Source organism: Phyllobates terribilis, unplaced genomic scaffold (genome assembly GCF_046119375.1).
Source record: "Phyllobates terribilis strain yellow unplaced genomic scaffold, ASM4611937v1 Scaffold_87__1_contigs__length_6367161, whole genome shotgun sequence".
In the NCBI taxonomy this organism is placed as follows: domain Eukaryota; kingdom Metazoa; phylum Chordata; class Amphibia; order Anura; family Dendrobatidae; genus Phyllobates; species Phyllobates terribilis.
Window position 1 is genome coordinate 5,568,138 of NW_027362847.1, and position 12,792 is coordinate 5,580,929.

Consider the following 12,792-nt stretch of genomic DNA (forward strand, 5'->3'; position numbering starts at 1 on the left):
ACTTTACTTTATGCACTTCCTCTGTAATCCCTCCTGGAAATGTAAGAACTTTGCTTTATGCACTTCCTCTGTAATCCCTCCTGGAAATGTATGAACTTTACTTTATGCACTTCCTCTGTAATCTCTCCTGGAAATGTAAGAACTTTACTTTATGCACTTCCTCTGTAATCCCTCCTGGAAACGTAAGAAATCTACTTTGTGCACTTCCTCTATAATCCCTCCTGGAAATGTAAGAACGTTGTGCATTTCCTCTGTAATTCCTCCTGGAAATGTAAGAACTTTACTTTCTGCACTTCCCCTGTAATCCCTCCTGGAAATGTAAGAACTTTACTTTATGGACTTCCTCTGAAATTCCTCCTGGAAATGTAAGAACTTTACTTTATGCACTTCCTCTGTAATCCCTCCTGGAAATGTAACAACTTTGCTTTATGCACTTCCTCTGTAATCCCTACTGGAAATGTAAGAACTTTACTTTATGCACTTCCTCTGTAATCCCTCCTGGAAATGTAAGAAATCTACTTTGTGCACTTCCTCTGTAATCCCTCCTGGAAATGTAAGAAATCTACTTTGTGTACTTCCTCTGTAATCCCTCCTGGAAATGTAAGAACATTGTGCATTTCCTCTGTAATCCCTCCTGGAAATGTAAGAACTTTACTTTATGCACTTCCTCCGTAATCCCTCCTGGAAATGCAAGAACTTTACTTCACTTTCTCCGTAATCCCTCCTGGAAATGTAAGAAATCTACTTTGTGCACTTCCTCTGTAATTCCTCCTGGAAATGTAAGAACGTTGTGCATTTCCTCTGTAATTCCTCCTGGAAATGTAAGAACTTTACTTTTTCCACTTCCTCTGTAATTCCTCCTGGAAATGTAAGAACTTTACTTTATGGACTTCCTCTGTAATTCCTCCTGGAAATGTAATAACTTTGCTTTATGCACTTCCTTTGTAATCCCTCCTGGAAATGTATGAACTTTACTTTAGGCACTTCCTCTGTAATCTCTCCTGGAAATGTAAGAACTTTACTTTTTGCACTTCCTCTGTAATTCCTCCTGGAAATGTAAGAACTTTACTTTATGAACTTCCTCTGTAATCCCTCCTGGAAATGTAAGAACTTTACTTTTTGCACTTCCTCTGTTAATCCTCCTGGAAATGTAAGAACTCTACTTTATGCACTTTCTCTGTAATACCTCCTGGAAATGTAAGAACTCTACTTTGTGCACTTCCTCTTTAATTCCTCATGGAAATGTAAGAACTTTACTTTATGCATTTCCTCTGTAATCCTTCCTGGAAATGTAAGAACTTTACTTTTTGCACTTCCTCTGTAAATACTCCTGCAAATGTAAGAACTCTACTTTGTGCACATCCCCTGTAATCCTTCCTGGAAATGTAAGAACTCTACTTTGTGCACTTCCTCTGTAATCCCTCCTGGAAATGAAAGGACTCTACTTTCTGCACTTCCTTTTTAATTCCTCATGGAAATGTAAGAACTTTACTATATGCACTTCCTCTGTAATCCCTCCTGGAAATGTAAGAACTTTACTTTGTGCACTTCCTCTGTAAATCCTCCTGGAAATGTAAGGACTCTACTTTGTGCACTTCCTCTTTAATTACTCCTGGAAATGTAAGAACTTTACTTTATGCACATCCTCTGTAATCCCTCCTGGAAATGTAAGAACTTTACTTTATGCACTTCCTCTGTAATCCCTCCTGGAAATGTAAGAACTTTATTTTATGCACTTCCACTGTAATCCCTCCTGGAAATGTAAGAAATCTACTTTGTGCACTTCCTCTGTAATCTCTCCTGGAAGTGTAAGAACTTTACTTTATGCACTTCCTCTGTAATCCCTCCTGGAAATGTAAGAACTTTGCTTTATGCACTTCCTCTGTAATCCCTCCTGGAAATGTATGAACTTTACTTTATGCACTTCCTCTGTAATCTCTCCTGGAAATGTAAGAACTTTACTTTATGCACTTCCTCTGTAATCCCTCCTGGAAACGTAAGAAATCTACTTTGTGCACTTCCTCTGTAATCCCTCCTGGAAATGTAAGAACGTTGTGCATTTCCTCTGTAATTCCTCCTGGAAATGTAAGAACTTTACTTTCTGCACTTCCCCTGTAATCCCTCCTGGAAATGTAAGAACTTTACTTTATGGACTTCCTCTGAAATTCCTCCTGGAAATGTAAGAACTTTACTTTATGCACTTCCTGTAATCCCTCCTGGAAAAGTAACAACTTTGCTTTATGCACTTCCTCTGTAATCCCTCCTGGAAATGTAAGAACTTTATTTTATGCACTTCCTCTGTAATCCCTCCTGGAAATGTAAGAAATCTACTTTGTGCACTTCCTCTGTAATCCCTCCTGGAAATGTAAGAAATCTACTTTGTGTACTTCCTCTGTAATCCCTCCTGGAAATGTAAGAACGTTGTGCATTTCCTCTGTAATTCCTCCTGGAAATGTAAGAACTTTACTTTCTGCACTTCCCCTGTAATCCCTCCTGGAAATGTAAGGACTCTACTTTGTGCACTTCCTCTGTAATCCCTCCTGGAAATGTAAGAACTTTACTTTGTGCACTTCCTCCGTAAATCCTCCTGGAAATGTAAGGACTCTACTTTGTGCACTTCCTCTTTAATTACTCCTGGAAATGTAAGAACTTTACTTTATCCACTTCCTCTGTAATCCCTCCTGGAAATGTAAGAACTTTACTTTATGCACTTCCTCTGTAATCCCTCCTGGAAATGTAAGAACTTTACTTTATGCACTTCCTCTGTAATCCCTCCTGGAAATGCAAGAACTTTAATTCACTTCCTCCGTAATCCCTCCTGGAAATGTAAGAAATCTACTTTGTGCACTTCCTCTGTAATCCCTCCTGGAAATGTAAGAACGTTGTGCATTTCCTCTGTAATTCCTCCTGGAAATGTAAGAACTTTACGGACTTCCTCTGTAATCCCTCCTGGAAATGTAAGAACTTTACTTTTGCACTTCCTCTGTAATTCCTCCTGGAAATGTAAGAACTTTACTTTATGAACTTCCTCTGTAATCCCTCCTGGAAATGTAAGAACTTTACTTTTTGCACTTCCTCTGTTAATCCTCCTGGAAATGTAAGAACTCTACTTTATGCACTTCCTCTGTAATACCTCCTGGAAATGTAAGAACTCTACTTTGTGCACTGCCTCTTTAATTCCTCATGGAAATGTAAGAACTTTACTTTATGCATTTCCTCTGTAATCCTTCCTGGAAATGTAAGAACTTTACTTTTTGCACTTCCTCTGTAAATACTCCTGCAAATGTAAGAACTCTACTTTGTGCACATCCCCTGTAATCCTTCCTGGAAATGTAAGAACTCTACTTTGTGCACTTCCTCTGTAATCCCTCCTGGAAATGAAAGGACTCTACTTTCTGCACTTCCTTTTTAATTCCTCATGGAAATGTAAGAACTTTACTATATGCACTTCCTCTGTAATCCCTCCTGGAAATGTAAGAACTTTACTTTGTGCACTTCCTCTGTAAATCCTCCTGGAAATGTAAGGACTCTACTTTGTGCACTTCCTCTTTAATTACTCCTGGAAATGTAAGAACTTTACTTTATGCACATCCTCTGTAATCCCTCCTGGAAATGTAAGAACTTTACTTTATGCACTTCCTCTGTAATCCCTCCTGGAAATGTAAGAACTTTACTTTATGCACTTCCACTGTAATCCCTCCTGGAAATGTAAGAAATCTACTTTGTGCACTTCCTCTGTAATCTCTCCTGGAAGTGTAAGAACTTTACTTTATGCACTTCCTCTGTAATCCCTCCTGGAAATGTAAGAACTTTGCTTTATGCACTTCCTCTGTAATCCCTCCTGGAAATGTATGAACTTTACTTTATGCACTTCCTCTGTAATCTCTCCTGGAAATGTAAGAACTTTACTTTATGCACTTCCTCTGTAATCCCTCCTGGAAACGTAAGAAATCTACTTTGTGCACTTCCTCTATAATCCCTCCTGGAAATGTAAGAACGTTGTGCATTTCCTCTGTAATTCCTCCTGGAAATGTAAGAACTTTACTTTCTGCACTTCCCCTGTAATCCCTCCTGGAAATGTAAGAACTTTACTTTATGGACTTCCTCTGAAATTCCTCCTGGAAATGTAAGAACTTTACTTTATGCACTTCCTCTGTAATCCCTCCTGGAAATGTAACAACTTTGCTTTATGCACTTCCTCTGTAATCCCTACTGGAAATGTAAGAACTTTACTTTATGCACTTCCTCTGTAATCCCTCCTGGAAATGTAAGAAATCTACTTTGTGCACTTCCTCTGTAATCCCTCCTGGAAATGTAAGAAATCTACTTTGTGTACTTCCTCTGTAATCCCTCCTGGAAATGTAAGAACATTGTGCATTTCCTCTGTAATTCCTCCTGGAAATGTAAGAACTTTACTTTCTGCACTTCCCCTGTAATCCCTCCTGGAAATGTAAGGACTCTACTTTGTGCACTTCCTCTGTAATCCCTCCTGGAAATGTAAGAACTTTACTGTGTGCACTTCCTCTGTAAATCCTCCTGGAAATGTAAGGACTCTACTTTGTGCACTTCCTCTTTAATTACTCCTGGAAATGTAAGAACTTTACTTTATGCACTTCCTCTTTAATCCCTCCTGGAAATGTAAGAACTTTACTTTATGCACTTCCTCTGTAATCCCTCCTGGAAATGTAAGAACTTTACTTTATGCACTTCCTCTGTAATCCCTCCTGGAAATGTAAGGACTTTACTTTATGCACTTCCTCTGTAATCCCTCCTGGAAATGCAAGAACTTTAATTCACTTCCTCCGTAATCCCTCCTGGAAATGTAAGAAATCTACTTTGTGCACTTCCTCTGTAATCTCTCCTGGAAATGTAAGAACGTTGTGCATTTCCTCTGTAATTCCTCCTGGAAATGTAAGAACTTTACTTTATGGACTTCCTCTGTAATCCCTCCTGGAAATGTAAGAACTTTACTTTTTGCACTTCCTCTGTAATTCCTCCTGGAACTGTAAGAAGTTTACATTATGGACTTCCTCTGTAATCCCTCCTGGAAATGTAAGAACTTTACTTTTTGCACTTCCTCTGTTAATCCTCCTGGAAATGTAAGAACTCTACTTTATGCACTTCCTCTGTAATACCTCCTGGAAATGTAAGAACTCTACTTTGTGCACTTCCTCTTTAATTCCTCATGGAAATGTAAGAACTTTACTTTATGCATTTCGTCTGTAATCTCTCCTGGAAATGTAAGAACTTTACTTTTTGCACTTACTCTGTAAATCCTCCTGGAAATGTAAGAACTCTACTTTGTGCACATCCCCTGTAATCCCTCCTGGAAATGTAAGAACTCTACTTTGTGCACTTCCTCTGTAATCCCTCCTGGAAATGAAAGGACTCTACTTTCTGCACTTCCTTTTTAATTCCTCATGGAAATGTAAGAACTTTACTATATGCACTTCCTCTGTAATCCCTCCTGGAAATGTAAGAACTTTACTTTGTGCACTTCCTCTGTAATTCCTCCTGGAAATGTAAGAACTTTACTTTCTGCACTTCCCCTGTAATCCCTCCTGGAAATGTAAGGACTCTACTTTGTGCACTTCCTCTGTAATCCCTCCTGGAAATGTAAGAACTTTACTTTGTGCACTTCCTCTGTAAATCCTCCTGGAAATGTAAGGACTCTACTTTGTGCACTTCCTCTTTAATTACTCCTGGAAATGTAAGAACTTTACTTTATGCACTTCCTCTGTAATCCCTCCTGGAAATGTAAGAACTTTACTTTATGCACTTCCTCTGTAATCCCTCCTGGAAATGCAAGAACTTTACTTCACTTCCTCCGTAATCCCTCCTGGAAATGTAAGAAATCTACTTTGTGCACTTCCTCTGTAATCCCTCCTGGAAATGTAAGAACGTTGTGCATTTCCTCTGTAATTCCTCCTGGAAATGTAAGAACTTTACTTTATGCACTTCCTCTGTAATCCCTCCTGGAAATGTAAGAACTTTGCTTTATGCACTTCCTCTGTAATCCCTCTCGGAAATGTATGAACTTTACTTCATGCACTTCCTCTGTAATCCCTCCTGGAAATGTAAGAACTTTACTTCATGCACTTCCTCTGTAATCCCTCCTGGAAACGTAAGAACTTTACTTTATGCACTTCCTCTGTAATCCCTCCTGGAAATGTAAGAACTTTACTTTATGCACTACCTCTGTAATCCCTCCTGGAAACGTAAGAACTTTACTTTATGCACTTCCTCTGTAATCCCTCCTGGAAATGTAAGAACTTTACTTTATGCACTTCCTCTGTATTCCCTCCTGGAAACGTAAGAACTTTACTTTATGCACTTCCTCTGTAATCCCTCCTGGAAATGTATGAACTTTACTTTATGCACTTCCTCTGTAATCCCTCCTGGAAACGTAAGAACTTTACTTTATGCACTTCCTCTGTAATCCCTCCTGGAAATGTAAGAACTCTACTTTGTGCACTTCCTCTGTAATCCCTCTTGGAAATGTAAGAACGTTGTGCATTTCCTCTGTAATTCCTCCTGGAAATGTAAGAACTTTACTTTCTGCACTTCCCCTGTAATCCCTCCTGGAAATGTAAGAACTTTACTTTATGGACTTCCTCTGTAATTCCTCCTGGAAATGTAAGAACTTTATGCACTTCCTCTGTAATCCCTTCTGGAAAAGTAAGAACTTTGCTTTATGCACTTCCTCTGTAATCCCTCATGGAAATGTAAGAACTTTACTTTATGCACTTCCTCTGTAATCCCTCCTGGAAATGTAAGAACTTTACTTTATGCACTTCCCCTGTAATCCCTCCTGGAAATGTAAGAAATCTACTTTGTGCACTTCCTCTGTAATCCCTCCTGGAAATGTAAGAACGTTGTGCATTTCCTCTGTAATTCCTCCTGGAAATGTAAGAACTTTACTTTCTGCACTTCCCCTGTAATCCCTCCTGGAAATGTAAGCACTCTACTTTGTGCACTTCCTCTGTAATCCCTCCTGGAAATGTAAGAACTTTACTTTGTGCACTTCCTCTGTAAATCCTCCTGGAAATGTAAGGACTCTACTTTGTGCACTTCCTCTTTTATTACTCCTGGAAATGTAAGAACTTTACTTTATGCACTTCCTCTGTAATCCCTCCTGGAAATGTAAGAACTTTACTTTATGCACTTCCTCTGTAATCCCTCCTGTAAATGTAAGAACTTTACTTTATGCACTTCCTCTGTAATCCCTCCTGGAAATGTAAGAACTATACTTTATGCACTTCCTCTGTAATCCCTCCTGGAAATGCAAGAACTTTACTTCACTTCCTCCGTAATCCCTCCTGGAAATGTAAGAAATCTACTTTGTGCACTTCCTCTGTAATCCCTCCTGGAAATGTAAGAACGTTGTGCATTTCCTCTGTAATTCCTCCTGGAAATGTAAGAACTTTACTTTATGGACTTCCTCTGTAATCCCTCCTGGAAATGTAAGAACTTTACTTTTTGCACTTCCTCTGTAATTCCTCCTGGAAATGTAAGAACTTTACTTTATGGACTTCCTCTGTAATTCCTCCTGGAAATGTAAGAACTTTATTTTCTGCACTTCCTCTGTAATCCCTCCTGGAAATGTAAGAACTTTGCTTTATGCACTTCCTCTGTAATTCCTCCTGGAAATGTATGAACTTTACTTTATGCACTTCCTCTGTAATCCCTCCTGGAAATGTAAGAACTTTACTTCATGCACTTCCTCTGTAATCCCTCCTGGAAACGTAAGAAATCTACTTTGTGCATTTCCTCTGTAATCCCTCCTGGAAATGTAAGAACGTTGTGCATTTCCTCTGTAATTCCTCCTGGAAATGTAAGAACTTTACTTTCTGCACTTCCCCTGTAATCCATCCTGGAAATGTAAGAACTTTACTTTATGCACTTCCTCTGTAATCCCTCCTGGAAATTTAAGAACTTTGCTTTATGCACTTCCTCTGTAATCCCTCCTGGAAATGTATGAACTTTACTTTATGCACTTCCTCTGTAATCCCTCCTGGAAATGTAAGAACTTTACTTCATGCACTTCCTCTGTAATCCCTCCTGGAAACGTAAGAACTTTACGTTATGCACTTCCTCTGTAATCCCTCCTGGAAATGTAAGAACTTTACTTTATACACTTCCTCTTTAATCCCTCCTGGAAACGTAAGAACTTTACTTTATGCACTTCCTCTGTAATCCCTCCTGGAAATGTAAGAACTTTACTTTATGCACTTCCTTTGTATTCCCTCCTGGAAACGTAAGAACTTTACTTTATGCACTTCCTCTGTAATCCCTCCTGGAAATGTATGAACTTTACTTTATGCACTTCCTCTGTAATCCCTCCTGGAAATGTAAGAACTTTACTTTATGCACTTCCTCTGTAATCCCTCCTGGAAACGTAAGAACTTTACTTTATGCACTTCCTCTGTAATCCCTCCTGGAAATGTAAGAACGTTGTGCATTTCCTCTGTAATTCCTCCTGGAAATGTAAGAACTTTACTTTCTGCACTTCCCCTGTAATCCCTCCTGGAAATGTAAGAACTTTACTTTATGCACTTCCTCTGTAATCCCTCCTGGAAATGTAAGAACTTTGCTTTATGTACTTCCTCTGTAATCCCTCCTGGAAATGTAAGAACTTTGCTTTATGCACTTCCTCTGTAATCCCTCCTTGAAATATATGAACTTTACTTTATGCACTTCCTCTGTAATCCCTCCTGGAAATGTAAGAACTTTACTTCATGCACTTCCTCTGTAATCCCTCCTGGAAACGTAAGAACTTTACTTTATGCACTTCCTCTGTAATCCCTCCTGGAAATGTAAGAACTTTACTTTATGCACTTCCTCTTTAATCCCTCCTGGAAACGTAAGAACTTTACTTCATGCACTTCCTCTGTAATCCCTCCTGGAAATGTAAGAACTTTATGCACTTCCTCTGTATTCCCTCCTGGAAACGTAAGAACTTTACTTTATGCACTTCCTCTGTAATCCCTCCTGGAAATGTATGAACTTTACTTTATGCACTTCCTCTGTAATCCCTCCTGGAAATGTAAGAACTTTACTTTATGCACTTCCTCTGTAATCCCTCCTGGAAACGTAAGAACTTTACTTTATGCACTTCCTCTGTAATCCCTCCTGGAAATGTAAGAACTCTACTTTGTGCACTTCCTCTGTAATCCCTCCTGGAAATGTAAGAACGTTGTGCATTTGCTCTGTAATTCCTCCTGGAAATGTAAGAACTTTACTTTCTGCACTTCCCCTGTAATCCCTCCTGGAAATGTAAGAACTTTACTTTATGGACTTCCTCTGTAATCCCTCCTGGAAATGTAAGAACTTTACTTCATGCACTTCCTCTGTAATCCCTCCTGGAAATGTAAGAACTTTACTTTATGCACTTCCTCTGTAATCCCTCCTGGAAATGTAAGAAATCTACTTTGTGCACTTCCTCTGTAATCCCTCCTGGAAATGTAAGAACGTTGTGCATTTCCTCTGTAATTCCTCCTGGAAATGTAAGAACTTTACTTTCTGCACTTCCCCTGTAATCCCTCCTGGAAATGTAAGGACTCTACTTTGTGCACTTCCTCTGTAATCCCTCCTGGAAATGTAAGAACTTTACTTTGTGCACTTCCTCTGTAAATCCTCCTGGAAATGTAAGGACTCTACTTTGTGCACTTCCTCTTTTATTACTCCTGGAAATGTAAGAACTTTACTTTATGCACTTCCTCTGTAATCTCTCCTGGAAATGTAAGAACTTTACTTTATGCACTTCCTCTGTAATCCCTCCTGGAAATGTAAGAACTTTACTTTATGCACTTCCTCTGTAATCCCTCCTGGAAATGTAAGAACTTTACTTTATGCACTTCCTCTGTAATCCCTCCTGGAAATGCAAGAACTTTACTTCACTTCCTCCGTAATCCCTCCTGGAAATGTAAGAAATCTACTTTGTGCACTTCCTCTGTAATCCCTCCTGGAAATGTAAGAACGTTGTGCATTTCCTCTGTAATTCCTCCTGGAAATGTAAGAACTTTACTTTATGGACTTCCTCTGTAATCCCTCCTGGAAATGTAAGAACTTTACTTTTTGCACTTCCTCTGTAATTCCTCCTGGAAATGTAAGAACTTTACTTTATGGACTTCCTCTGTAATTCCTCCTGGAAATGTAAGAACTTTACTTTATGCACTTCCTCTGTAATCCCTCCTGGAAATATAAGAACTTTGCTTTATGCACTTCCTCTGTAATTCCTCCTGGAAATGTATGAACTTTATGCACTTCCTCTGTAATCCCTCCTGGAAATGTAAGAACTTTACTTCATGCACTTCCGTTGTAATCCCTCCTGGAAACGTAAGAAATCTACTTTGTGCACTTCCTCTGTAATCCCTCCTGGAAATGTAAGAACGTTGTGCATTTCCTCTGTAATTCCTCCTGGAAATGTAAGAACTTTACTTTCTGCACTTCCCCTGTAATCCCTCCTGGAAATGTAAGAACTTTACTTTATGGACTTCCTCTGTAATTCCTCCTGGAAATGTAAGAACTTTACTTTATGCACTTCCCTCTGTAATCCCTCCTGGAAAAGTAAGAACTTTGCTTTATGTACTTCCTCTGTAATCCCTCCTGGAAATGTAAGAACTTTACTTTTTGCACTTCCTCTGTAATTCCTCCTGGAAATGTAAGAAGTTTACATTATGGACTTCCTCTGTAATCCCTCCTGGAAATGTAAGAACTTTACTTTTTCCACTTCCTCTGTTAATCCTCCTGGAAATGTAAGAACTCTACTTTATGCACTTCCTCTGTAATACCTCCTGGAAATGTAAGAACTCTACTTTGTGCACTTCCTCTTTAATTCCTCATGGAAATGTAAGAACTTTACTTTATGCACTTCCTCTGTAATCCCTCCTGGAAATGTAAGAACTCTACTTTGTGCACATCCCCTGCAATCCCTCCTGGAAATGTAAGAACTTTACTTCATGCATTTCCTCTGTAATCCCTCCTGGAAATGTAAGAACTTTACTGTATGCACTTCCTCTGTAATCCCTCATGGAAATGTAAGAACTTTACTTTACGCACTTCCTCTGTAATCCCTCCTGGAAATGTAAGAACTTTACTTTATGCAGTTCCTCTGTAATCCCTCCTGGAAATGTAAGAACTCTACTTTGTGCACATCCCCTGTAATCCCTCCTGGAAATGTAAGAACTTTACTTTATGCACTTCCTCTGTAAATCCTCCTGGAAAAGTAGGAACTCTACTTTGTGCACATCCCCTGTAATCCCTCCTGGAAATGTAAGAACTTTACTTTATGCACTTCCTCTGTAATCCCTCCTGGAAATGTAAGAATTTTACTTTATGCACTTCCTCTGTAATCCCTCCTGGAAATGAAAGAATTTTACTTTTTGCACTTCCTCTGTAAATCCTCCTGGAAATGTAAGAACTCTACTTTGTGCACATCCCCTGTAATACCTCCTGGAAATGTAAGGACTCTACTTTCTGCACTTCCTCTTTAATTCCCCCTGGAAATGTAAGAACTTTACTTTATGCACTTCCTCTGTAATCCCTCCTGGAAATGTAAGAACTTTACTTTATGCACTTCCTCTGTAATCCCTCCTGGAAATGTAAGAACTTTACTTTATGCACTTCCTCTGTAATCCCTCCTGGAAATGTAAGAACTTTACTTTATGCACTTCCTCTGTAATCCCTCCTGGAAATGTAAGAACTCTACTTTGTGCACATCCCCTGCAATCCCTCCTGGAAATGTAAGAACTTTACTTCATGCATTTCCTCTGTAATCCCTCCTGGAAATGTAAGAACTTTACTTTATGCACTTCCTCTGTAATCCCTCATGGAAATGTAAGAACTTTACTTTACGCACTTCCTCTGTAATCCCTCCTGGAAATGTAAGAACTTTACTTTATGCAGTTCCTCTGTAATCCCTCCTGGAAATGTAAGAACTCTACTTTGTGCACATCCCCTGTAATCCCTCCTGGAAATGTAAGAACTTTACTTTATGCACTTCCTCTGTAAATCCTCCTGGAAAAGTAGGAACTCTACTTTGTGCACATCCCCTGTAATCCCTCCTGGAAATGTAAGAACTTTACTTTATGCACTTCCTCTGTAATCCCTCCTGGAAATGTAAGAATTTTACTTTATGCACTTCCTCTGTAATCCCTCCTGGAAATGTAAGAACTTTACTTTATGCACTTCCTCTGTAATCCCTCCTGGAAATGTAAGAACTTTACTTTATGCACTTCCTCTGTAATCCCTCCTGGAAATGTAAGGACTTTACTTTATGCACTTCCTCTGTAATCCCTCCTGGAAATGTAAGAACTCTACTGTGTGCACATCCCCTGCAATCCCTCCTGGAAATGTAAGAACTTTACTTCATGCATTTCCTCTGTAATCCCTCCTGGAAATGTAAGAACTTTACTTTACACACTTCCTCTGTAATCCCTCCTGGAAATGTAAGAACTTTACTTTATGCACTTCCTCTGTAATCCCTCCTGGAAATGTAAGAACTTTACTTTATGCACTTCCTCTGTAATCCCTCCTGGAAATGTAAGAACTTTACTTTATGCACTTCCTCTGTAATCCCTCCTGGAAATGTAAGAACTTTACTTTATGCACTTCCTCTGTAATCCCTCCTGGAAATGTAAGAACTTTACTTTATGCACTTCCTCTGTAATCCCTCCTGGAAATGCAAGAACTTTACTTCACTTCCTCCGTAATCCCTCCTGGAAATGTAAGAAATCTACTTTGTGCACTTCCTCTGTAATCCCTCCTGGAAATGTAAGAACGTTGTGCATT